The following is a 25,075-nucleotide window of genomic DNA, read 5'->3' on the forward strand; positions in this document are numbered from 1 at the left end:
GGTCCTCGTCAGGAAGAAGGATGGCAGTTGGCGCTTTTGTGCTGATTACAGTAAGTTTAATAAGATAACTAAAAAGGACGTTCAACCTCTTCCACGAATGGATGATACACTAGATTGTCTGAAAGGGGCTAAGTTTTCTCAACCATGGACATGTACTCGGGACAGTGGCACATCGAAGTAGATGATGTTGATCGTGAGAAAACTGCATTCACACGCCTGTGGGCCAGTATGAGTTTAAGGTAATGCCGTTTGGTTTGAGTAATGCACCAGAAACTTTTGAACAGATGATGGATCATCTTCTACGTCACCTGAAGTGGACAATGTGTCTTTGTTATTTAGATGATATAGTGTTGTCAGAGACATTTGATGAACTTATAAAAAGACTGAGGGCCGTTCTTAAATGTCTCCAACAAGGCGGACTGAAACTTAATCCAAGAAAGTGTCTCTTTTGGAGCCAAAGAAATCAAAATACTTGGACACCTTGTGTCAAACGAAGGTGTGCGGCCAGACCCAGAAAAGGTGAGGTCTATAAAGGAATTTCCCATTCCTAAAAGTATCAGAGATGTGAGAAGTTTCCTCGGAGTATTTTCTTATTACCGTCGCTTTATCAAAGACCTCTGTATCAAAGCCAGCCACTCCAAGAGTCGTTAAAGGCTGATGCTAAATTTATCTGGGGAGTTGCTCAACAAGATTCTTTCGATGTGCTGCGGAAAGCTCTGACGAATGACCCTATACTTGGTCTGTGAGATCTATAAAGGAATTTCCTGTTCCTAAAAGTATCAGAGATGTGAGAGGCTTCCTCGGATTATGCTCTTACTGCCATCGCTTTATCAAAGACTTTTGTATCAAAGCCAGCCAGTCCAAGAGTTGTTAAAAGCTGATGCTAGATTTATCTGGGGTGTTGCTCAACAAGATTCTTTCGATTTGCTGCGAAAAGCTCTGACGACTAACCCTATACTTGGTCTGTATGATGAGAGAGCACCTACAGAACTATACACAGATCCCAGTCGGTATGGAATCGGTGCATAGGTTATAGCCTATGCTTCTAGGACACTTACAAAAGCCGAGAGAAACTACTCAACTACAGAAAGAGAACGTCTTGCTGCGATCTGGGCCATGTGCAGATTTAAACAGCATCTCTATGAAAGGCCATTCACAGTTGTTACAGACAATCATTCACTGTGTTGGCTCACAGGTCTTAAGGATCCAACAGGATGACTCGCCAGGTGGGCACTACGTCTTCGAGAGTATGACGTTACCATAGTGTACAAAAGTGGAAGAAAATACCAAGATGCCGACTGTCTCTCAAGAAACCCTGTGCAAGACCATCAAGACTTCGATGAAGATAGTGACTGTCTCGCTGCACTCCAGGATCTCTCTGCTGAGCAGAAGAAGGACGCCAAGATAAATTATGCTTGCCTTAAATCGGTCAGAGGATTTGAAAGGAAAATTTAAGGTAGTTAATGGATTACTTTGCAAGAAAAACTTTGATGCGTTTGGGAAGCGGTGGCTACCAGTGATTCCTAAACACATGCGCTTAGATGTTCTAAAGAAATTCCATGACACATCTGAGGTCGGACATTTAGGATTCATTAAGACATACGATAGAATCAGCAAGAGACTTTTCTGGCCAGGTTTATTTAGGAGTGTCCGTCACTATGTGTCGCACTGTCGAGAGTGCCAGAGGAGAAAGGCAGTTCCTCAGAAACCACCTGGCCGACTCATACCAATTCCACCAGCCGAAAGGCCTTTCCAGCGAGTTGGGGTTGACCTCCTCAGACGATTTCCAACAGATGGATTATTGTTTGCACTGATTATCTGACACGCTATGCCATTACAAAAGCCATGAATACAGCCGAAGCATTCTAGGAAGCCAAATTCATCGTGGAATACATTGTATTATAACACGGTGCCCCAAGGTCGTTAATTACGGATCGGGGGTAAGTTTTGCAATCGAATCTTGTGACAGAGATAAACCATTGGTGCAACATTACTCATCACATGACGACTGCCTACCATCCGCAAACTAACGGTCTTACTGAACGCCTTAATAAGACCTTGACAGACATGTTATCAGTGTTCGTCAATGTTAACCAGAGCTGAGGAAGATCGGCAGTTAGCTCGACTCTGCACACTGCAACCTCAAGAAAACGATCGCCGAAGGTCTGACACGAGTCACCGCCCTGTTGTTTACCAGCCTGGTGAACTCGTCTGGATCTTCACTCCTGTTCAGAAGATCGGTCTCTTTGAGATGCTCCTCAGGCGCTACTTTGGACCTTATAAGGTTGTAAGACAGTTACCTGTTGTTACTTATGAAGTTGAAGATTTCGACCCCGACACAAGACGACGAAAGATCAGAGATACGGTCCACGTCCTTCGAATGAAGTCCTGCAAGTATCTTGGAACCCAGGGTAAATTCGAAGCTCCAGCGACAGGCAACAAGCGGAAAGATGACGAAGAGCGTTGCGGCAAAAGAGTTTCTAAGAGGATCACCGCCAGGGCGAGCATCATTCATCGGGAGTCGGAGTATGCAGGACCGATGACTCGTTCCCGGACTAGGACGACGTAACACCGAGACGCTGTCATCTCAAGGAGGGAGCAATGTCGCAGAAGAAGCTGAGTAGTACCATGGTGTAGTGGTTACGATACTAAACTGTGGTATGGAGGGTCGTAAGTTCAAAACTCACCTGGACTGCACAATTTAATTTCTATATTTGGTTCGAGTACATTCTAGAAGCGTCCACAAATGTCAAGCATCATTGTACTGTAATGTTCTGTAGCTGTATCTATACCGTAAGTGTTCCGGCCGGAGGCGGTTTGCTCCGCGCTCCTGTATGTGCTAGTGTTGAATAAACCTTCGTTAAGTGAAGTTAGTGTTTGTCATTTATCTAATTACACCGTCGTCTACGTGACAATATTCATACGCAAATATTGCTAGCTACGACAATCGTACAGTACCACTAATAAAATTTTATATACCAACTAGCTCTACAAGTGATCTAGAGATTGGAGAAATATCTCACGAGACAAAAGAAATTATTCAGACAGTTACGTGAGACGAAAATTTAATTTTCGATGGAGCTGGACAGATAGCAGGGAAGGAAAGAGAAAGAAAAATGTTATGTGAATATAGACTGCCGAAAAGGAATGAAACAAAAAGCCGCTGGTACAATTTTGCACACACCATAATTTAATCATTGCTAATACTCGGTTTAGAAATCGTGGAAGAAGGTTCTATAGGTGGAAGAGACCTAGAGACACGAGTTGGTTTTGGACTGCTTATATAATGGTAAGACAGAGAATTCGGAACCATATTTTAAATTATAACACATTTTCAGCGGCATATGTGGACTCTGACCACAATTTTTTGGTTATGAACTGCAGACTAAAGCTGAAGAAATGGAAAAAAGGTAGAAAATTGAGGAGATGGGACCTGGATAATATGAATGAACCAGAGGTGCTCTTGAGTTTTAGAGAGAATATTAGGCAGCTGTTGACAAAAGTGGAAGGGAATACAGCAGAGGACGAGTGCGTAGCTTTGAGAGATGAAATACTGAATGTGGCACAGGAGCAAATAGGTAAAAAGACAAGGGGTAGTAAAAATCCACGGATAACTCAGGAGATATTGAATTTAATTGATGCAAGGAGAAAATGTAAAAAAGCAGCAAGTGAAGCAGGCGAAAGGAGATAGAAACGTCTAAATATGGCATTGACAAGAAGCGTAAAATGGAGTGGCTAGAGGGCAAAAGTGAGGATTTATATGCGTAGTTCAATAAGGGGAAAAATAGATACCGCCTACAGTAAAATTAAAGAGATTTTTGCTGATAAGAGAAGCAGCTGTATGAATATCAAGAGCTCAAATTGAAAACCAGTATCAAGCAAATAAAAGAAAATCTGAAAGGTAGAAGTATGTACAGGGTCTACACAAGTGCGATGAAATTGAAGGCAATATTATAGCAGCTGAAGAGGACGTAGATGAAGATGAGATGAGAGATAAGATATTGTGACAAGAATTTGACAGTGCACTGAAAAACCTAAGCGGAAACAAGGCCCTTGTAGTAGACGACATTTCGTCAGAGCTACAGACAGCCTTAGGAGAGTCTTGCATCAGGTGAGTCAGATGTATGAGATAGGCGGAATACCTTCAGACTTCAAGAAAAATGTAATAATTGCGATTAGAAAGAAAAAGTTGGTGACAGGTGTGAAAATGGCATAACGGTCAGTTTAGTAAGTCATGGTTGCAAAATACTAACACGAATCCTGTACCGAAGAATGGGAAAACTAGCAGAAGCGGACAGATTGGATTCCGGAGGAACGTAGGAATACGCGAGGTGATACAACTAGTAAGTGGGCCCGATCGCTGCACTTGGACACAAATTACTGAACAAACAATATCGTCTACATAAAAATCAACAGCATTCACGTATAGCATGCACTAGTATAATTTAACAAAAAAATTAATTATTGAACAAAAAAGTTAAAAATCGATAACCAGGTGGCGGCAGCCAGTTTCAATAAAACCAAAAGTTCTAGATCATGAGTTTGAGTATCATTATTTTGAAATTCCTTCATACCCATATATCTCATTTTAATATTTCCATATTCAAATAAATGAAATTCCTAATCACTAATTAATTTACTGAGTCCTTTGGCAAAATAATTCTAAATTTACTATCAATTTTCATACTAATTTTTTCACCATATATGGTTTTCAAATATTCACAGTCAATAATGTAATATAAATTATTTACTTGTAATGCACTAATCTTTTTGAAAATATCAGAACTGTTTGCGTTATTGAGCTTCTTCAGTGTAGCCTCTGTTTATATAGATTAAAATTTTATTAAGATTAAAAATGTTCACTCAAAATTCTATGCTGGACATTATATTTTAAATTTTGCTTGTCATACATGCTTATATACTCAAGTGTATCATGCGGAGTTTTATCAATGAATGTAGGACACAGCTTCATTGTTGTTACCTGAATAGTTCAAATGGCTCTGAGCACTATGGGACTTAACATCTGTGGTCATCAGTCCCCTAGAACTTAGAACTACTTACATCTACCTAACCTAAGGACATCACACACATCCATTCCCGAGGAAGGAATCGAACCTGCGACCGCAGGGTCACGCGGTTCCAGGCTGAAACGCCTAGAACCGCACGGCCACACTGGCCGGCCTCTGAATAGTTAACATATTCACTTTCCTAGTCATGTTTATGACACAGATAGGATAATTATTAATAAAATTGAAGGGAGTTAAATGGACATCACTATTCAACAACGTGACTCTCTTAAAATATGGCTAGATTTCATATGATTTCAGATAATTATTTGGTGGATTGAGGTTCCACATTTCTTGAGGAGAAACTTTTTTTCTTCCATTCTTTAGATAGACATTCTGTGATGGAATGTGTTCGAACAAGGAAGAGTCTATCAACTTATTATTCCTTCTTCTTGTCTGTAAAACAACAATAATTAAATAAGGCGTAAAAAATTCTCCAGGATTCTAGGAACCAACATCTATGGTTTGTGGTTCAAAGAAAGATATGGGATGCTTCGAATTTATTAGTCTCTCTTGCTCTAGCTCGTGTGATTATACTGGTTCATACCTAAACACAGGAACTCGAATTTCCATCGATTCTACAACGAATTTGCCTTCCTTAGGAAGTGTAGTCGCATGTTCAACGCCAGTCTGATTATGGTCAGTCCAGGGAAAAATAGCATCTCTAGCACTTGAAGACCATGTAAAAATTTCAGTTAAATCTCCTTCCCATACTATTTCTTTATAATCTTTGAAAAATCCACCAAATAATTCTAAAGGATATATTATTTCATTTTTCTTAGTTTTTATCTCTCTTTTTATGGAGGATATGCCCCCCCTCCCCCCGAATTGTTAATGCAGTGGCTAGAGATCAGAACAATTACATAGGGACCGATGAAGAAATAAAAGGATGTTCCATTCTAGACAAAATATTATTTCCTTTCCCTACGCTTCTAACCTCCAACAGCTTGGCCACATAGCTGTCTATCAATTTTTTAATGGATTTTCCATCATATGTTGCATAATCTGCACCATGAGCTCCAATAATACTGAAACTCATGTGTAGCTGAGCATGTTTAAGATGAATCCAACCATCTCCAACATTTATGTAAATCTCTGTGGTCTTGTTGGGAGTGTTTAGGTTGATTTTAGTCTTCGCTTCACGGGGAAAGAATAAAACTGGTGGCTCTGTTTTGTGCATTATTTGTTAAAGTACAACACAGTACCCAATCCCTGAGGAGAGAAAATCTCCGACCGAGCCATCAATCTAGCCTGTGCATCTTCTGTTCACAATCCGTTGCGATGAATGCGTAGCTGCCGAAACGGACATACTGGCAGGTATGTTCTGATTGGCTATTACACCTGCAGTGAATTTTACTTTCCCTAGACAATTGGGAACAAGTTACCAGTTGAACTTTCGGCACTTTCTATTACTCGTGTCATTATATCTGTTGTTCTTGGTAGAAAGGTTAACGCTCTGTCAGGTTTACATACATCACTCTAACATGAAGATCACTGATTTCAGGTGGTAGGGGTGGCCCTGTATTGGAAGGCACAGAATTATGTGGAATATTCATATCTCTCACAGGTACACTCGTAGCATTGGGGGTAGTTTCAACGCGAATCCATTTTATTTGCATATCTGATTCAACTTTTCTCGTTAATATGATAGCAGAGACATGTTTCATTTTCCGTAACACCCCAGTAGACGGTGGAATGGAGGCCATTCTGTTCAGTTTTTTCTGCTTTATGTAGGGGAGACGGGGGCCACGTTTAATCAGAGCGCTTTTCTCGGGAACCTTCCTTGCTACAGCGCTGCCAAGAATCGAAGATTACTCGCAGTCCTGCCATCTACTGAGGGCTCTTACAAACTTCACGGTACCAGTTGCATAAATGTCTTAGCACGAAGAATATATTGTTCTTTTTGTGCAAGGTGAGTAAATTTTGTTTCTCAAACATCGCAGCTCCTAGGGAGCATACCTTTAAGAATTGGCAGTAGATAAGTATATGTTGTACATGTTCGTTTAGAGAAGCGTATTTTACTTTAAAAGGTACATTTGTGTAATATGAAAGCCTGAAAGTTACCACCGTAGCTTCGAAACTCATTCAAACAAGGCGATTGGGAACACATACGCCGTTCTGTTAGGAGATGTTCACGCACTATTTTGCAGTACCCTCCTAACCATTAACCCAGTCAACGAAACATTAAGTGAACACCAGTTGGGAACGAAATCTAAAAGTATGAAGGTACATGAGAGTAAAATGTAGAATTTACTAAAAAATCTATTTGAACGTAATGAATCCCAAGCAGAAATAATGAGAGCAATAATGTGGCGAGGCCTTTTCTGATGTCATCATTACAGTTTTTCTAAAATTCAGCTCTGCATGGTCTCGTGTGATACTGTTTGGGTCCGCGTACTTTCCGCTTCCCTTTACCATCTTGTATCTTCTCCCCCTTCTTAACCTCCTCTCACAAACGTCCATCCAAGGTGTCCGTTAGCAGGTACTCCCGTCTTAACGAATATCTCATCCAGTTCGTCTTCCTTTCTGTTACGACCTCCACCAGCCTCATGCAGAGTATGAAAACAGCCTTTATATTTACTGCTTGAAACTATGCAACTAAACAAAAGGAAATAAAGATTAGGTGGGTTTTTGATTACGCATTTTATGTTCTGTGATATTCGTAAACGTGCCCCCTTGGGTACGTAAAAATGCCCCATACCCGGGGCACGTTGCCGGCCGGAGTGGCCGTGCGGTTCTAGGCGCTATACTCTAGAACCGAGCGACCGCTACGGTCACAGGTTCGAATCCTGCCTCGGGCATGGATGTGTGTGATGTCCTTAGGTTACTTAGGTTTAATTAGTTCTAAGTTCTAGGCGACTGATGACCTCAGAAGTTAAGTCGCGTAGTGCTCAGAGCCATTTGAACCATTTGAACCAGGGCACGTTAATGGACTCGACGGAGCATCAGTAAAATTCTTTTCCTCTCTTAGATGTAATGTTAAGTTAGAAGTATGTACTTCAAGTTATACTACAATAACCATGTTATACGACTAAACAATTTGAAACACGAAAATCTAACCAAAAATTTACAAAAATTTCGAAAAGGTATCCCCGTAAATGTGTCCACGTCTCCCTTACATCCTCTGGTACTGGTGTAACTCGTTTGTGGTACTGAAGCATGTCGCCTATCACCACCAAATCTGAGTGACTCACGCGAACGACGGTGTTAATGAACTGCCAGGTGTCCGGGAGATCATTCATAGCAAGAGAAATAATCTATCACACCGTTATTTTGAACTGTGTATCTATAACGCTAATAGACGCTTGAAAGAATAGGAAGGACCGCAAACGTCAGCTAAACGTAAACAATTCTCGACCCCTTGGAGAACACTGGCTAATACGTCGTATTTCGCAACGGACGGATGTAAACAATGTATCTGTAGTGTGATTGACAGGAGCTAGTGCGGGCCCGTTGGATGCAGAGCTGAGTAGGGCGTCGAAGTCAGAGGCACAGACGGTTCAGCGACCTTTTTGATTGCGCTTTCTTTGAGCAGCAGTGCATAGCTCTAAGCGAAGCGGTTTTTATCCCCTTGCCGTGACCTTGCCCTAAGGTCGTGATATCCTCTGACAGCAGTTATTACGTGAGCCGATAAAGACCTCTTTTATACACGAATGGCGGATGGGAAGAACGACTATAGGAAATTCCACCTTATGGGCTCAAATATTTCAGAAGTTTTCGTCGTGGCTACTTTGCGTGACGTACGTTGGAGTTAGGAACACGTAGCCTCTCTCTTCTTGGTAGGTAAGTTCTCGAAATTTCATCCTAAAACGTCCCCGTGACGAACGACGTCACTGTTAGAGCGTCTCCCATTGAAGTTAATTCAGTAAGCATGACAAGTGTTTTGACAGCTCCGGATTTGCGCTGCGATCAGCATGAGGACAGGAAACATATACGTTTTATTGAGGGACGGCTTCTAGCTAGAAAAGTCCATGGACTTTCTTTTGTTATTCATAATGTAATTAAGAATTTTATCATATGGTCTACCCTACGTAGGTTAACAAAAGGGTTAAGTGCTTTTGGGTCTTCTGTATGTTAGTTGTCTGGCACCTGGGGAAGTGAATTTATATTCACGAAACTAGTTGCGAACAATAGGAGAACAATGAATCTTCTTACGGATAGTAAGAACAATAAAAGCTAAGAACTCAGTGTATAACTGACAAAGTAATCACCACGTATTGCAAAAATAAGAATACTCGATTTAATGAATATGTTCTCCAAAGTGGTTATATACCTGGAGAAAGGATTGCACCGTAGGAATTTTCTGTCTGTAAGAAAGAAAACAGATATGGCTGTCTCAACCATGGAGGTATTAGCCTTCTAAATGCAAGTTATACACTATACGCTAGAACTGTAAAGAAACGACTGTTGCCAGTCCTTGGGACTATTTTATCAGATGCCCAACATGGTCCTCGCAAAAGAAGATAATGCACGGACCGTATCTTCACTGTGAAACAACTAATAGAAAAGCAGCACGAATTCTGTGGTGTCACCGCCAGACATCACACTTGCTAGGTGGTAGCCTGTAAATCGGCCGTGGTCCGTTAGTATACGTCGGACCCGCGTGTCGCCACTTGCGGACCGAGCGCCGCCACACGGCAGGTCTAGTCTAGAGAGACTCCCTTGCACTCGCCCCAGTTGTACAGCCGACTTTGCTAGCGTTGGTTCACTGTCTACATACGCTCTCATTTGCAGAGACGACAGTTTAGCATAGCCTTCAGCTACGTCATTTGCTACGACCTAGCAAGGCGCCCTATTCAGTTACTATAAGAACTATCTTCAAGAATGCATTCTGAACAGATAATATTGTGAACCATGTACCGTCAAGAGCGACGTTCATCATTAATGGATTAAAGTTAAGTATCAAACTAATTACGTCCGCTTTGTGAATTCTCATTCCTTGTCATGTTCCAGACCTCACGTCAATATAGTTCTTCCCTCCTCACGCTAGCCTGCTTGAGCTAAAACGCGTACATTTCGGCCTCCACTCGTAACACGGTGTTGGCTCTTCTGCTAACACAAAAAATTCAGTTTACCAATTTTTCTTGCCTCCACTGACTACGAAATGGGATTTCTAAAGTAAATCGAAATAAAAAGTATGGAAAATGGTAAGAAACAGAGAGATCCCATCTCATGTCATAATAACTGTATAAGTTTTATATACGAATAACAAAATGTAAATAAAAGAAATGGGCAGTGAGTATAACATGGCGGAAATAAAGTCAGAAGTTAGATGAGGATGTTCCCTTTCAACTAGACTTTTTAATATAGAAGATGGTTCAGCTACCTGAGTTTTTGCAACCTGCAACACCTTCAGAAAGCACACGTGAAATTTCCATATTCTCTCGACCGCTACGCGCAAACTATTTACCCCACATAAAAATAAACAGAACGTTTTTGTAGGAAACAATTTTCGTGTTATTCAAGAAATACGCGTTTGAAGGTTACTTTCGTTGGTTTTTCTTGAATAATTCGTAAACTGCGGTCTCTAACGAAAACATATCCCCCGCACAAAATTTAACTACCTTAAATTTCCTACAAGATAGTTCTGTTTACTTTTTTCGTAGGGCTAATAGTTTGCACCTAGCGAACGAGAGAATATGAAAATGTTGCGTATCGTATTTGAAGGCTATGCGGGTCGCATAAAACCCGTAGGGAGGGGCAGCTGAATCACTGTATCGATCATGTAACAAAAGCTTGGGTATAGACAATAAAACATATTTAAGCTAAAAATGGTGACGTTAACACACTACTTTCTAGCATTGTGTAGGACATTATCTTATGCGACTTAAGATCGAAATTAATAAGCAGATCGCTGAGCAATTTAATACATTTAAGTACTTCGGGTGTGGGATCACATATGGCGTAAATAATGAAATACGAAATGAGTTAGACCTACTCAACTATTACAGTGGAACTATACGCAGAACGCTGGGGAAGAAAGCCCAGAGTGATACTGTGATAAAGTTCTATAAGGTTATAGCTATACCAACACTGCTCAATGGATGCGATAGCTAGAAGCTTGGGCAAGCAGATGAAAAGAGAACAGAATCATTTGAAATGAACATATTTAGATACGTGGCCGGATATAATTTAGTGCATAAAAAGGGAAAAGGCGACATTCGAGCAGAACTGAATATGCAAAACGTAACAGACACAACAGAGCACATAAACTGTGTGTGCAATGTAATAAAATGACAGTATAATATAAATCAAGAGGTGAAAGATCTTTAGGAAGACCAATAAAGGGAGGGTTTCACAAATTTTGAACTCAAAATACCAGATGTATATATATATATATATATATATATATATATATATATATATATATATGTCTGCTATTATATATATATATATATATATATATATATATATATATATATATATATATATGTGTGTGTGTGTATGTGTGTGTGTGTACATATTGCCACTCACTATATTCGGTGTCCCATTTATCTTGACCACCCTAAATAACTGTCTGTCCAGATGAAAATTACAAAATGTTTCAAGGAAATGTTCTTTAACCATCAGGGTGACATCAATCAGCATGATTGCCTTCGTTGTAGCTTTGTTTTTTTCAAAAATATGAACACCGGTATGACATTTTTAATGGCCCCCTGCATTTTTTATTCGGTAATTCATTTCCTCTCCTAAAAACCTATTCAAAAATATGACACAGTGTACCATTCACAGAAATACAACGTTATTAATTACGTAACACAACATTCACTTTGAGCCCGGGATCAGTCGTCCACCTGCTGGAGTTGTCAGAAAAGGAAAGAAAACCAAGTAAAAACATTACACAAAATTGGCTTTCACTCTCCTGTAGCATTGCCCAGGAGTAGAACATTCAAAGTTGCTCTCAGTGGTGATCCTGGACACCGATACACTGATGCACACGTTGAATGAAAGAATTATTTACGGCTTCCAGTGTTGCCTGTTGAAGAGAATTAAAAGTAAGCACGATACGTTTCTGCATGTCCTCTGGAGTTGTTGGAATATCGCTATAGACAACATCTTTAATGCACCCCCAAAGAAAAAAGTCAAGATGATTTAAACCAGGAGACCTAGCAGGCCATTAACTGTTCCTCCTCGACCAATCCATCTAGCAGGATACCTTCGGTTCAGAGAACACGACGTGCACGAAAGGCATTATGTGCTGGACATCCATCGTGTTGATACCACATAAACATTCTGACTCTTAGCGGCACTTCATCTAGAAGAGCAGGAAAAATTCGTCTCAGGAAGTTGGCGTTCGCTGTGCCGTTTAGACTACCATTGATGAAATAAGGGCTAATAATTGTAGTACCAAGCATCCCACACCAGACGTTAACTCTCCATTGACGCTGATGTTCCACCTGTCTAAGCCATGATGGATTGTCGCTGGCAAGAAATGCGTGTTCCTTGTATTTACCTGTCCTTTGTTTGAGAAGGAACATTCGTCGGTAAATAGAACATCGGAGAAGAAGTTCGGGTTGGCGAGGATTTGCTGCTGTGCCCACTCACAGAATTGTAAACCATTCTGGAAGTCATTCCGCGCAGTTCTTGATGTAGGTGTACATGGTAAGGATAGATCCGGTGACGTGTGACGCGTGAGAATACGATGTACACTGGTTTTAGGAATGCCAATCTCGTGTTCAAGCTGTCGTGTGCCCACATGTGGATTCATAGCAACGGAAGCGAGAACAGTAACTTCAGGAGCTTCGTCTGTGCGAGTGTTACGGCGATTGCGTTGCCGTGGGTTGAAACTTCCCGTATCCTGAAGCATCGCATCAAGACGAGAAAACATCTGTCGGGAAGGTAGGTTCTTGTCAGGATATCGTTCTCTGTACAGTTCCGCTGCCTGCGTAGCATTTCACCTACTTTCAACAACAACAACAACAACAACTATAAAAGGAACGTCATGTCGATGCAGGTTGTAGAAAGGACAGCCTTTACTGTATGCCTATTCTACACACTAGCGTTTAAAAGAACTAAGCTACTGTACTAAATGTACCCATATATAAGAAAACTGTGTTGCAATTACTGTTCTGCTAAGTTACATTCTACCTGGTTTTCGTTGGTGTACATTCTATTCATACAACTCTCCAACTGACGATGGTTGACAGAATGACGGGTGTGCATTCTACTTATGTTTACACTTGCCCTCTGTCAACGTCAGCACGTGGATGTGTTCCATTACCCCGAGTACCTGCACTAAGCGCTGGGACCGCAACGTCAATGCTGTGTTAAGTAATTAATAATGGTTGTGTTTCAGTGAGTGGTAAACTGTGATACGTTTTTGAATAGGTCTTTAGGAGAGGACGAATAAAAAATACAGGGTGCATTTTACAAAATCATACCGCTGTTCATATCTTTGTAAAAAACAAAGCTACAACGAAGGCAATCATGCTGATTGATGTCACCCTGACGGCTAAAGAACATTTGCTTGAAACGTTTTGTAATTTGCATCTGAACAGACAGTTATTTAGGGTGGTAAAGATAAATGGGGCAACCTGTATATATACACTACTGGCCATTAAAATTGCTACACCACGAAGATGACGTGCTACAGACGCGAAATTTAACCGACAGGAAGAAGATGCTGCGATATGCAAATGATTAGCTTTTCAGAGCATTCACACGAGGTTGGCGACGGTGGCGACACCTACAACGTGCTGACATGAGGAAAGTTTCCAACCGATTTCTCACACACAAACAGCAGTTAACCGGCGTTGCCTGGTGAAGCGTTGTTGTGATGCCTCGTGTAAGGAGAAGAAAGGCATACCATCACGATTCCGACTTTGATAAAGGTCGGATTGTACCCTATCGCGATTGCAGTTTATCGTATCGCGACATTGCTGCTCGCGTTGGTCGAGATCCCATGACTGTTAGCAGAATATGGAATCGCTGGGTTCAGGAGTGTGATACGGAACGCCGTGCTGGATCCCAACTTCCTCGTATCACTAGCAGTCGAGATGACAGGCATATTACCCACATGGCTGTAACGGATCGTGCAGCCACGTCTCGATCCCTGAGTCAATAGATGGGGATGTTTGCACGAACAGTTCGACGACGTTTGCAGCAGCAAGGACTATCAGCTCGGTGCCCATGGCTGCGGTTACCCTTGACGCTGCAATACAGACAAGAGCGCCTGCGATGGTGTACTCAACGACGAACCTGGGTGCACGAATGGAAAAACGTCATTTTTTCCGATGAATCCAGGTTCTGTTTACAGCATCATGATGGTCGCATCCGTGTTTGGCTACATCGCGGTGAACACACATTGGAAGCGTGTATTCGTCATCGCCATACTCGCGTATCATCTGGCGTGATGGCATGGGGTGCCATTGGTTACACGTCTCGGTCACCTCTTGTTCGCAATGACGGCACTTTGAACAGTGGGCGTTACATTTCAAATGTGTTACGACCCGTGGCTCTACCCCTCATTCGATCCCTGCGAAACCCTACATTTCAGCAGCATAATGCACGGCCGGGCCTTTCTGGATACCGAAAATGTTCGACTGCTGCCCTGGCCAGCACGTTCTCCAGATCTCTCACCAACTGAAAACGTCTGGTCAATGGTGGCCGAGCAACTGGCTCGTCACAATACGCCAGTCACTACTCTTGATGAACTGTGGTATTGTGTTGAAGCTGCATGGGCAGCTGTACCTGTATACTCCATTCAAGCTCTGTTTCACTCAATGCGCACGCGTATCATGGCCGTTATCACGGCCAGAGGTGGTTGTTCTGGGTACTGATTTCTCAGGCTCTATGCACCCAAATTGCGTGAAAATGTAATCACATGTCAGTTCTAGTATGGTATATTTGTCCATTGAATACCCGTTTATCATCTGCATTTCTTCTTTGTGTAGCAATTTTAATGGCCACTAGTATATGTACATACAAAATTACGTTTTGATTTCTCCATTACATCCTCGAAAAAACAAACTTTTTAATCGGCTACGAAATACTGAATGTAGTCACCGTCTGATACGCAGCAAGCTCCTGTTTTGTTCTCTAAATGACAGAGCAGAGCCAGCAAATGATCCTAAGTAATGACGTCCGAACTCGGTAGTATTTCTAAAACGGAAGTGTAGTAACTCAAAATCTTCAACAGCTTTTACTTTCTGGTGGCCCCTGATTAGTACTCCGACACTCATCTAAATCGGGCCGTTTCGGTCTTAGTGTTCACACTATGCCTGTTTATAGGCAGGTATAGCAAGCGTTTGATCGCGTATAGAACTGGCACACGAGAACGCCTTAGAGAAGGATATCGTGATGCGATCTGAATGGCAGTTTGCTCTTGTTGACGTTCAGCCTGCGTGATAACACGAGGAAACTGTGCCGCGCGTGACAAATTGCTGCATCTGTATTTTCCACGCCTGCGGGGAAGCACACATGCCCCATGCACTTGTTTTGTGTATATCCCTGCGTGCAATATGTAGCGTGCTGGGTCACAGTCCCGCGTATATAAGACGGCGACAGGGGACCGCTGAAGTATCATTCGCTCAGCGCGACATGGCGAAACTACTGGCCCTCTTCCTGGTGCTGCTGATTGCTGCCCTGGTCTGCGAGCAGGCTTTAGGTGAGTGGTGTTTGAACAGAGCTCTCAGTCAACTGGACTTTGGGATTCGGTATTTATCTAGGGAAGTGAGTTGTTACAAAACGTTTTTCAATACCATATATAAGGTAGAGTTTGCTAAATATGGAAAAACTGAACGAATGATAGGATAAGGGACAAAAACAGGCGATAAGGACAGTACATGGGCGGAAATGGGTTCCAAGGTACGGCCACTTGAAGGTGGAGGTAAAAGATTTTTGAAAACGACCGCTGCGTCAGCTACAGACAGGTGGCCCGCCAGCGTGGGATTAGCCAGACGACGGTGTGGGGCAGCTGCCACTGTCTGTATGACTTACGACGTGTGCATGCATCATTAGATTTACACTTGCATCTGGTGGGACGGTTTTGTAGCTGGTTTACCGCCCGGGCCGTCATGGGTCTGGGATTTCTGTCAACCGCCCTATTAGCAGATGAGGCAGTGTTTACAAGGAGTGACTTCGTCAGTCCCTCCACAAACACCTTTGGGCTGCGGAGAATCCACATGGTATGCTGGCAGCGAACTAACACCACAGGTTTAACTTCAATGAGTGGGCGGAGCTACTGTCGACCACCGTGTGGAACAAGCAATCATCCCACAAAGCCCCTCACAAGCGTGGTATGGACAATAATGCAGATGCCACACGACGGTGCTCCACCTCCCTGCTCTCTTGAGTGCTTAGCTAACAAACAAAACATTCCTACTTAAATCTTGTGTCATCTATTTTCAATAACTAAAACCTACAGTGTCAAAGATCTACATCTACATGTACATAAGTACTTCGCAATCCACCATACGGTGCGTGGCGGAGGGTACCTCGTACCACAACTAGCATCTTCTCTCCGTTCCACTCCCTAACAGAACGGGGGAAAAATGACTGCCTATATGCCTCTGTGCGAGCCCTAATCTCTCTTATCTTATCTTTGTGGTCTTTCCGCGAAATGTAAGTTGACGGCAGTAAAATTGTACTGCAGTCAACCTCAAATGCTGGTTCTCTAAATTTCCTCAGTAGCGATTCACGAAAAGAACGCCTCCTTTCCTCTAGAGACTCCCACCCGAGTTCACGAAGCATTTCCGTAACACTTGCATGATGATCAAACCTACCAGTAACAAATCTAGCTGCCCGCCCCTGAATTGCTTCTATGTCCTCCCTCAATCCGACCTGGTAGGGATCCCAAACGCTCGAGCAGTACTCAAGAATAGGTCGTATTAGTGTTTTATAAGCGGTCTCCTTTACAGATGAACCACATCTTCCTAAAATTCTACCAATGAACCGAAGACGACTATCCGCCTTCCCCACAACTGCCATTACATGCTTGTCCCACTTCATATCGTTCTGTAATGTTATGCCCAAATATTTCATCGACGTGACTGTGTGAAGCGCTACACTACTAATGGAGTATTCAAACATTACACGATTCTTTTTCCTATTCATCTGCATTAATTTACATTTATCTATAGTTATAGTTAGCTGCCATTCTTTACACGAATCAGAAATGCTGTCCAAGTCATCTTGTATCCTCCAACAGTCACTCAACGACGACACCTTCCCGTACACCACAGCATCATCAGCAAACAGCCGCACATTGCTATCCACCCTATCCAAAAGATCTTTTATCTCCACCCCTATATGGTTGTACCTCCCACGCAAGCAGGTCTGGCCATTCGCTCACGAAATCTTTCTTGCTGCTTATTCTCTAAGGAACTGTTTCTGTAGAAGGTCACAAACTAACACAAAGCTGACTTTGAATGTCCTGTGGCAGCTCACAGTGATGGCACCTGGGGATAACGATGCTCATACACTTGCTGGAGCTCAGAGTAAACAAATAGAAGTACAAGGAAAATGCACACTGGTGATTCGGTCAACCGCCTTCAGCTGAAAGTTTGTCTGAGTACAGCGTGCAGCAACGAAAAGTAAGTGGAAGGGCTACTGATCTGTGGACAGTGCAGGTTAACAGAACAGTAACTGCAGTAATGTTTTGCTAACTTACAAGAGACGTTCAGTAACCAGCGGAACACATTTCTTTTTCGGACAGTATCGGTTGAGATAATGCGAAATGTGGGACGACGTGGAATATTTACGCTTCAGCTACTAGAAAGTTCCGATAGGTTGTGCCGCTATCCGTAGCCTCAGAATGGCGTCTGTAACGGAGGCACGTTCCAGGCAGAGAACTGTCACTGATTATCTTTTGGTGGAAAACCAGAGTATCGTAGCTGTTCACAGGCGCCTTCAGTACGTCTATGGAGTCCTGGCAGTGATAAAAACCGCGGTGAGTCGTTGGGCGAGGCGTCCGCCATAATCGCAACAAGGTCGCCCAAACCTGCCACATCGTCCGCACCGTGGCCGGTTGCATACAGTTGTGACTCCTGCAATATTAGAACGTGCGAACACTCGCATTCGAGATGATCGACGAATCATAATCAAATAGCTCTCCTCTCAACTGGGACTTCTGTGTTGGTAGTGCTGACTCCAGTTGGGTTACACGAAGCTGTGTGCCCGATGAGTTCCGCGCCGCTTAATAGAAGAACACGAAGACCATCTGGATGGAATTCCTTATGCGTTAGAAGACGAATGGAGAAAATCGTCGCGGCGATGAAACATGGGTTCATCCCTTGAAAACGGAAATAAAATGGTAATCCATGGAGTGGAACCACACAACCTCCCCTCGGAAGAAAGAGTTCAAAGCCGCTCCCTCAGATGGTAAAGTCGGGGCGACAGTCTTCTGGGACTGTGAGGGGGTAATTCTGTTTTCTGTTCTTCCTCATGGTGCAACGCTCAACTCTGAAATGTGCTGTGCTAGCACCAGGAAACTGAAGAAACGACATCAGTGTGTTCGTCGCCACAGAAACACAAACGAACTTCTCCTTCGCCATGAGAACGCAAGGCCTCGCACAAGTCTGCGCATCCGAGAAAAGCTCACAAAACTTCGCTGGACTGTTTGTAGTCTTCGACCATACAGCCCGAATTTCGCATCTTCCGACTTCCATCCGTTCGGCCCAATGAAGCATGCTCTTCGCAGGCTACTGATGCGGCAAGACGGTGCTTTCGACGTCGACCAGTAGAGTAGAACCGTGCGAGCTCACAGGCCTTCACAGTAAGGTGGCGTAAGCTCGTAGCACTGAACGTAGATTATGTTGAAAGATGGCGTTTTGTAACTATAAAAGAGGGGAGTAATATTGTTTATTGGAATGCTGAAGAAAACCAACCTGCTTTCAGAAGAAAAATATGTTTTATTAGTTATTGGACACACTCGTACATTCGGCGAAACTGCATTCTCCACAGATCAGCCTTATTTCTACCTTTTCTTCACTTGTGTGCATACTACTCACATAAACCTTCAGTCGAGGATCATGTATTTTCCTTGTGTGTACAACTGTTTTTTGTCAACTCCAGCAAGTGGACGAATTACGCTACCTTGGTTAGCTACATTGTATACTGCTACGGCAGACTCTAGGTCACTTCGGCACTACGTTTTTAAAGTCAGGAAAAATGGGGCCACCCGGTATTATTTTGCTGACAAACTGCTAGCGATCCAAGGCAACTTATTCCAAAATTATTAAGGCTTTCGTGGCCACTTGTTGACAAACTGCCTATTGACTACTATCTTGGGTTCTTCGGCCGACGTTCATCTTGATTTTACTGACGTTTCGCCAGCACGAGTGGCTGGCATTGTGAAAGCTTCACCCTCCATTGCCGGTGGTGACTGGAGCCGAGCTCGCGGCCACTGAGTGATGAACGTCGGCCGAAGAACCCGAGACAGAAGCGAATAGGCAGTTTGTCAACTTATTCCATTTCCAATTTAAAATTCGATGTATGATGCGGAAAATGGACTGTCCAAAACAAAAGTTCTCATGTGAAGTCTAGCTATTGCTATAAAACTTTCTGACACGATTGAAGTGGCCTGCAATGTATTCCTCTTTTGTGCTAACCTTTTCATCTCAAAGTACCAGTTGCAGCTTACATCCTCAATTATTTACTGGATATATTCCAGTCTCTGGCTCCCTCTACAACTTACCATCCATAGCCACCTCTAGTACATTGGAAGTTATTCCCTGACGTCTTAACAAATGTCCTATCGTCATGTCCCTCCTTTTTTCCAGCGTTTTTTTCGTATATTTTATTTTCATCACCGATTCTGCATAGGATCTTGTCATTCCTTATCAATCCACCTATTTTTCAACATTCTTCTTCAACGTTCTTCTGTGGCACCACATCTCAAATGCTTCGATCCTCTTCTGTTCCAGTTCTGCCAAAGAAGATGTTTTATTACCATACAACGCTCTGCTCCAAACGTACATTATCAGAAATTTCTTTCTCAAATTACGATCTATGTTTGATACTTCTTTATGCCGGGAACGCCAGTGATAGTCTACTTTTTATGTCATCCTTGTTGCGCCCAACATGGGCTAATTTCCTGCATAGGTAGCAGAATTCCTTCGTGATCAGCAATTTTGACGTTAAGTTTCTCGCTGTTATCATTTTTTCCATTTCATATTACTTTCATTTCTCTTAGTTTTGCTATCAACTCATCTTCTCTATTCATTAGACTGTTCGTTCCACTCAACAGGTCTTGTAATTTTCCTTCACTTTCTCTGAGGATAGCAATGTCCTCAGCGAATCTTACCATTGATACCCTTTCACCTTAAATTTTAATCCCAGTTTTCACCTCCGTTTTCTTTCCGTCATAGGGGCGAAAGCCTACACTCTCTCTTGCACCATTTCTACCCCAGGCACTCACTCATGCTACCGTAGACCACGGGTGGATCATCCTGACCACATAAAAGCACCTTTACTCGTAAGTGAACAAAAGTGTTTACGTAATATTTTATCATAGTCTATACCCAGTAAGTTTACATACACTACTGGCCATTACAATTGCTATACCACGAAGATAACGTGCTACAGACGCGAAATTTAAGCGACAGGAAGAAGATGCTGTGATATGCAGATGATTAGCTTTCCAGGGCATTCACACAAGGTTGGCGCCAGTGGCGACACCTACAACGTACTGACATGAGGAAAGTTTCCAACCGATCTCTCATACAAACAGCAGCTGACCGGCGTTGCCTGGTGAAACGTTGTTGTGATGCCTCGTGTAAGGAGGAGAAATGCATACCATTACGTTTCAGACTTTGATAAAAGTCGGATTGTAGCCTATCGCGATTGCGGATTATCGTATCGCGACAATGCTGCTCGCATTGGTCGAGATCCAATGACTGTTAGCAGAATATGGAATCGATGGGTTTAGGTTGGTAATACGGAACGCCGTGCTGGATCCCAACGGCCTCGTATCACTAGCTGTCGAGATGACAGGCATCTTATCCACATGGCTGTAACGGATCGTGCAGCCACGTCTCGATCCCTGAGTCAACAGTTGCGGACGTTTGCAAGACAACTATCATCTGCACGAACAGTTCGACGACGTTTGCAGCAGCATGGACTGTGAGCTCGGAGACCATAGCTGCGGTTACCCTTGACGCTGCATCACAGACAGGAGCGCCTGTGATGGTGTACTCAACGACGAACCTGGGTGCACGAATGGCAAAACGTCATTTTTTTTCGGATGAATCCAGGTTCTGTTTACAGCATCATGATGGTCGCATCCGTGTTTGGCGACATCGCGGTGAACGCACATTGGAAGCGTGTATTCGTCATCGCCATACTGGCGTATCACCTGGCGTGATGGTATGGGGTGCCATTGGGTACACGTCTCAGTCACCTCTTGTTCCCATTGACGGCACTTTGAACAGTGGACGTTACATTTCAGATGTGTTACGACCCGTGGCTCTACGCTTCATTCGATCCCTACAAAACCTGACATTTCGGCAGGATAATGCACGACCGCATGTTGCAGGTCCCGTACGGGCCTCTCTGGATACAGAAAATGTTTGACTGCTGCCCTGGCAAGCACATTCTCCAGGTCTCTCACCAACTGAAAACGTCTGGTCAATGGTGGCCGAGCAATTGGCTCGTCACAATACGCCAGTCACTACTCTTGATGAACTGTGGTATCGCGTTGAAGCTGCATGGGCAGCTGTACCTGTACACGCCATCCAAGCTCTGTTTGACTCAATGCGCACGCGTATCAAGGCCGTTATCACGGCCAGATGTGGTTGTTCTGGGTACTGATTACTCAGGATCGATGCCCCCAAATTGCGTGAAAATGTAATCACAGGTCAGTTCCAGTATAATATATTTGTCCAATGAATACCCGTTTATCATCTGCATTTCTTTTTGGTGTAACAATTTTAATGGCCAGTAGTGTAGTTATTGGGAAGTTTCTGTAATTATCTCATGTAAGTGGACTGACACGAAAGAATAGTTCGTGTAGCGAGTGCCGAGGAACGGGTCCATCAACATTACGGCACGTATAGTACGCGAGCCGTGTATTAGATTACATGAGCTGCTGTGTGTGTGTGTGTGTGTGTGTGTGTGTGTGAGTTGCCAAGTGGCGGAGAAGTGTGATAGCAGTGCTGTGTGTGCTGTTGCAGCCTGCACGCCGGGCTCCCGCAAGTACGACGGCTGCAATTGGTGCACGTGCTCCAGTGGCGGCGCCTGGACCTGCACGCTCAAGTACTGCCCGCCCTCCAGCGGTGAGTGCCCAACACGACTTGATACGATATCGCAATGCCTGTGTTATTCCGATTACGATGCAAAGTTTCTTTCGACATGCACGCATATTTACGACATATGGAAGTTTGGGTCTGGCAGAGGGTGGTACACGGATAGCCAAATGGTGGGGCGACCGCTTGCGATAAGCTGAAAATCCGGGTTCTAGCTCTGGCCGGATACAAGTTTTCATTGTCGTCATTCCATTCTACAGCTGATGAATTCATTTAATGTATAACACCACTCAAGGGCTGCATTCCAAACTCTTTCTCATTCAGCATTAAGGCTCCATTTTGTTCTGTCTCTGCAAACGTTTGTACCCTATTCTCGATACTGCAACTAAAGTGTGTTGCTCATGAGTTCGCATGTTTCTTAGTCAGAGAAGCAACGTTAATTATTCTGCAATTCACACACAGTTACATAATAGAATTTAGAAGGCCTGATTTTCAACTGACATCTCTGTCTCTCGACCCGACATCAGCAAGTGGAAAAAATTGATGCGTAAATCTTTTCGTGCAGGCTAAATATTTCCGATTTTACGTCAATTAGTCATTCCAACCCAGCACTTATCTTATTTATCCTAACATGATTAATGTCACCAGGTCCTGTCTTACATCTAACCAGACAATTTACGTTAAACTCACACAATGACACAGCTCTTAGAAAGAGAATTAAAATTAGAATTGTAGCACACACAAGTGTCTAAGAGTTTCGCTTAAGTATACAGTGCTTAACTAAATTTGATTATTATATGTTTCACATTCGTATTGTGTGACGAAGTTCTTTCATTTATATTTCTGATATATAGGAGCAGATATATATCGCTTAACAGTTGTCAAATGGTATAGTAAATTATGGGAAATAGCGACGAGAAACACCAGTAATAAACTGACGAAACTAGAAAACTATGTAATTATTGTATCACTGATATGCAGTCTGAATCTAACACTTCCATGTTCCAGGTGGTGGTCTTACATTCGCGTGACCTGTATCCCGTGGCCAGGTCGGCTGCCGCTGAAGACTTGACCGGGAGAAATGGTCTGCTGCTTCATAAATGTTGATATTTGAATGTATGTGCTGCGAATATACTCAAAATGGCTACGAATAAAGCTTGAAATACTCAAGTTCATTTATAAAAAACTTCCACGAAATGCTGATAGTAGCTAATACCTTCATCCTTTTTCTCTAATTCCGCTTGTAGAGCCTTCCATCTTCCACGTCTACACCTATAGTCTGCGAACTCACGTGAAGTGCTTGGCGTAGGGATAGAAATTACTGTTGGCTACATAACAACTGTTCTTTGTAAAGTTTCCTGAAAAATCAAGCTTATCCGTTACAGATGTTGTAGGTCATGTGACTATGAACTGAATATAAATACAGAAACCTGCAATCATCCAGTTTTTTGAAATGTTCATTTATTCCATCAATTAATTAGTTTACTAACTTTTCGAGTCTCATCTTCCAATGGTACTCTTGGTACTTACGTGTTTGTTTCCACAGCGTACCCAGCATCACACACTAGAAATAAACATGTGATTTCCATATACACCATCTGAAGATGAGGCTGAATGGGTTAGAAAATTAATTAATGAAATAAACTAACATTTTATAAAACTGACTGACGTTTTCTTAATTTATATGTATCACAGGCAGTGATGTACTATAAGTAAGACTCATTTTCTTTGAAATATACCATTGTGATGTAGTAATATTAAGCTACCAATAACATATAGACAGAACGTGTGTGATATAAGTGCAGCGGCAGCAGATTTTTTTTAAAGCACCAGCCGTGCCACTTTATTAAATTTAGCTGCCATAAGAATGAATAACATTAAGCTGTATATTAGCACTGTGCTTTGGGAGAAAAATTTCTGTTACATTCTCTAGTCGACGAAACAAGTTACACTACTACTCTAAATACACACTCGATGCCCCCTGTTAATCCAGCCATATGATGGCCACATCGCATGTGGATGGTATTCAACAGTGGTTGGTGTAATACGTAAAGACACACACAATCAAACAGTTGCAGTGATATCAGTCGTGGATATGGACAGCAGAACTAATACCGAAAAATTTAACAAAATTTGATGTGGATTACAACGAGTCTAAGGGTTCAGTGGATAAATACGACACGCTACTTAGCTCAGCGGAATGTGTACACAACCACTGAAATGGTACAAAAAGCTCTTTATTTACCACTTGGACATTTGCGTGCTAAATACTCATGTCATTTACAAGCCGCATTCCCGAAAAAATAATTCTGTCACCGAATTTCATCTCAGCTTCATTCAAGAGACTTAGAGACATCATCATCATCATAAACTAAAGGCTATGACTTTTTGATTTAGCCACGTCCCTCTCTCCCTTGTCATCCTCTTCAATTCTTCATACGATTTTATCCCCATATCTTCTTAGATGTTATTAAAATACGTTTCACTTGGCCTGCTTCTTGGTTTTTTCCCTAAAACTTTTCCTTTAAATACATTCTTTAGGAACTGGTTGTGTCTCAATATGTGCCCTTTCATTTTTGATTTTCTTCTTCCGATGTGATTTAGCAGCGTTCTGTTCGCGTTCACTTCTCTTAAGACCTGTTCATTACTTTTTCTGTCTACCCCGCTTGTTTTCGTCATCCTTCTCCACATCCACATTTCCATTCCAGAATGAGATTTTCACTCTGCAGCGGAGTGTGCGCTGATATGAAACTTCCTGGCAGATTAAAACTCTGTGCCCGACCGAGACTCGAACTCGGGATCTTTGCCTTTCGCGGCACTTGCCCG

The 25,075-nt window shown here is 42.6% G+C and overlaps 1 long non-coding RNA gene across 1 annotated transcript in view; it reads left to right on the top strand.

Annotated features, from left to right (window-relative positions):
* The window catches only part of LOC124711968, a 35,466-nt gene extending 12,047 nt beyond the window's left edge, over positions 1-23,419 (top strand). The window contains exon 2 of the long non-coding RNA XR_007005550.1: positions 23,258-23,419. This is a non-coding gene — a long non-coding RNA (uncharacterized LOC124711968). The remainder of the gene's footprint in view (positions 1-23,257) is intronic.
* Positions 23,420-25,075: the final 1,656 nt, after the last annotated feature.

This window comes from Schistocerca piceifrons, chromosome 8 (assembly GCF_021461385.2).
Source record: "Schistocerca piceifrons isolate TAMUIC-IGC-003096 chromosome 8, iqSchPice1.1, whole genome shotgun sequence".
Lineage (NCBI taxonomy): Eukaryota > Metazoa > Arthropoda > Insecta > Orthoptera > Acrididae > Schistocerca > Schistocerca piceifrons.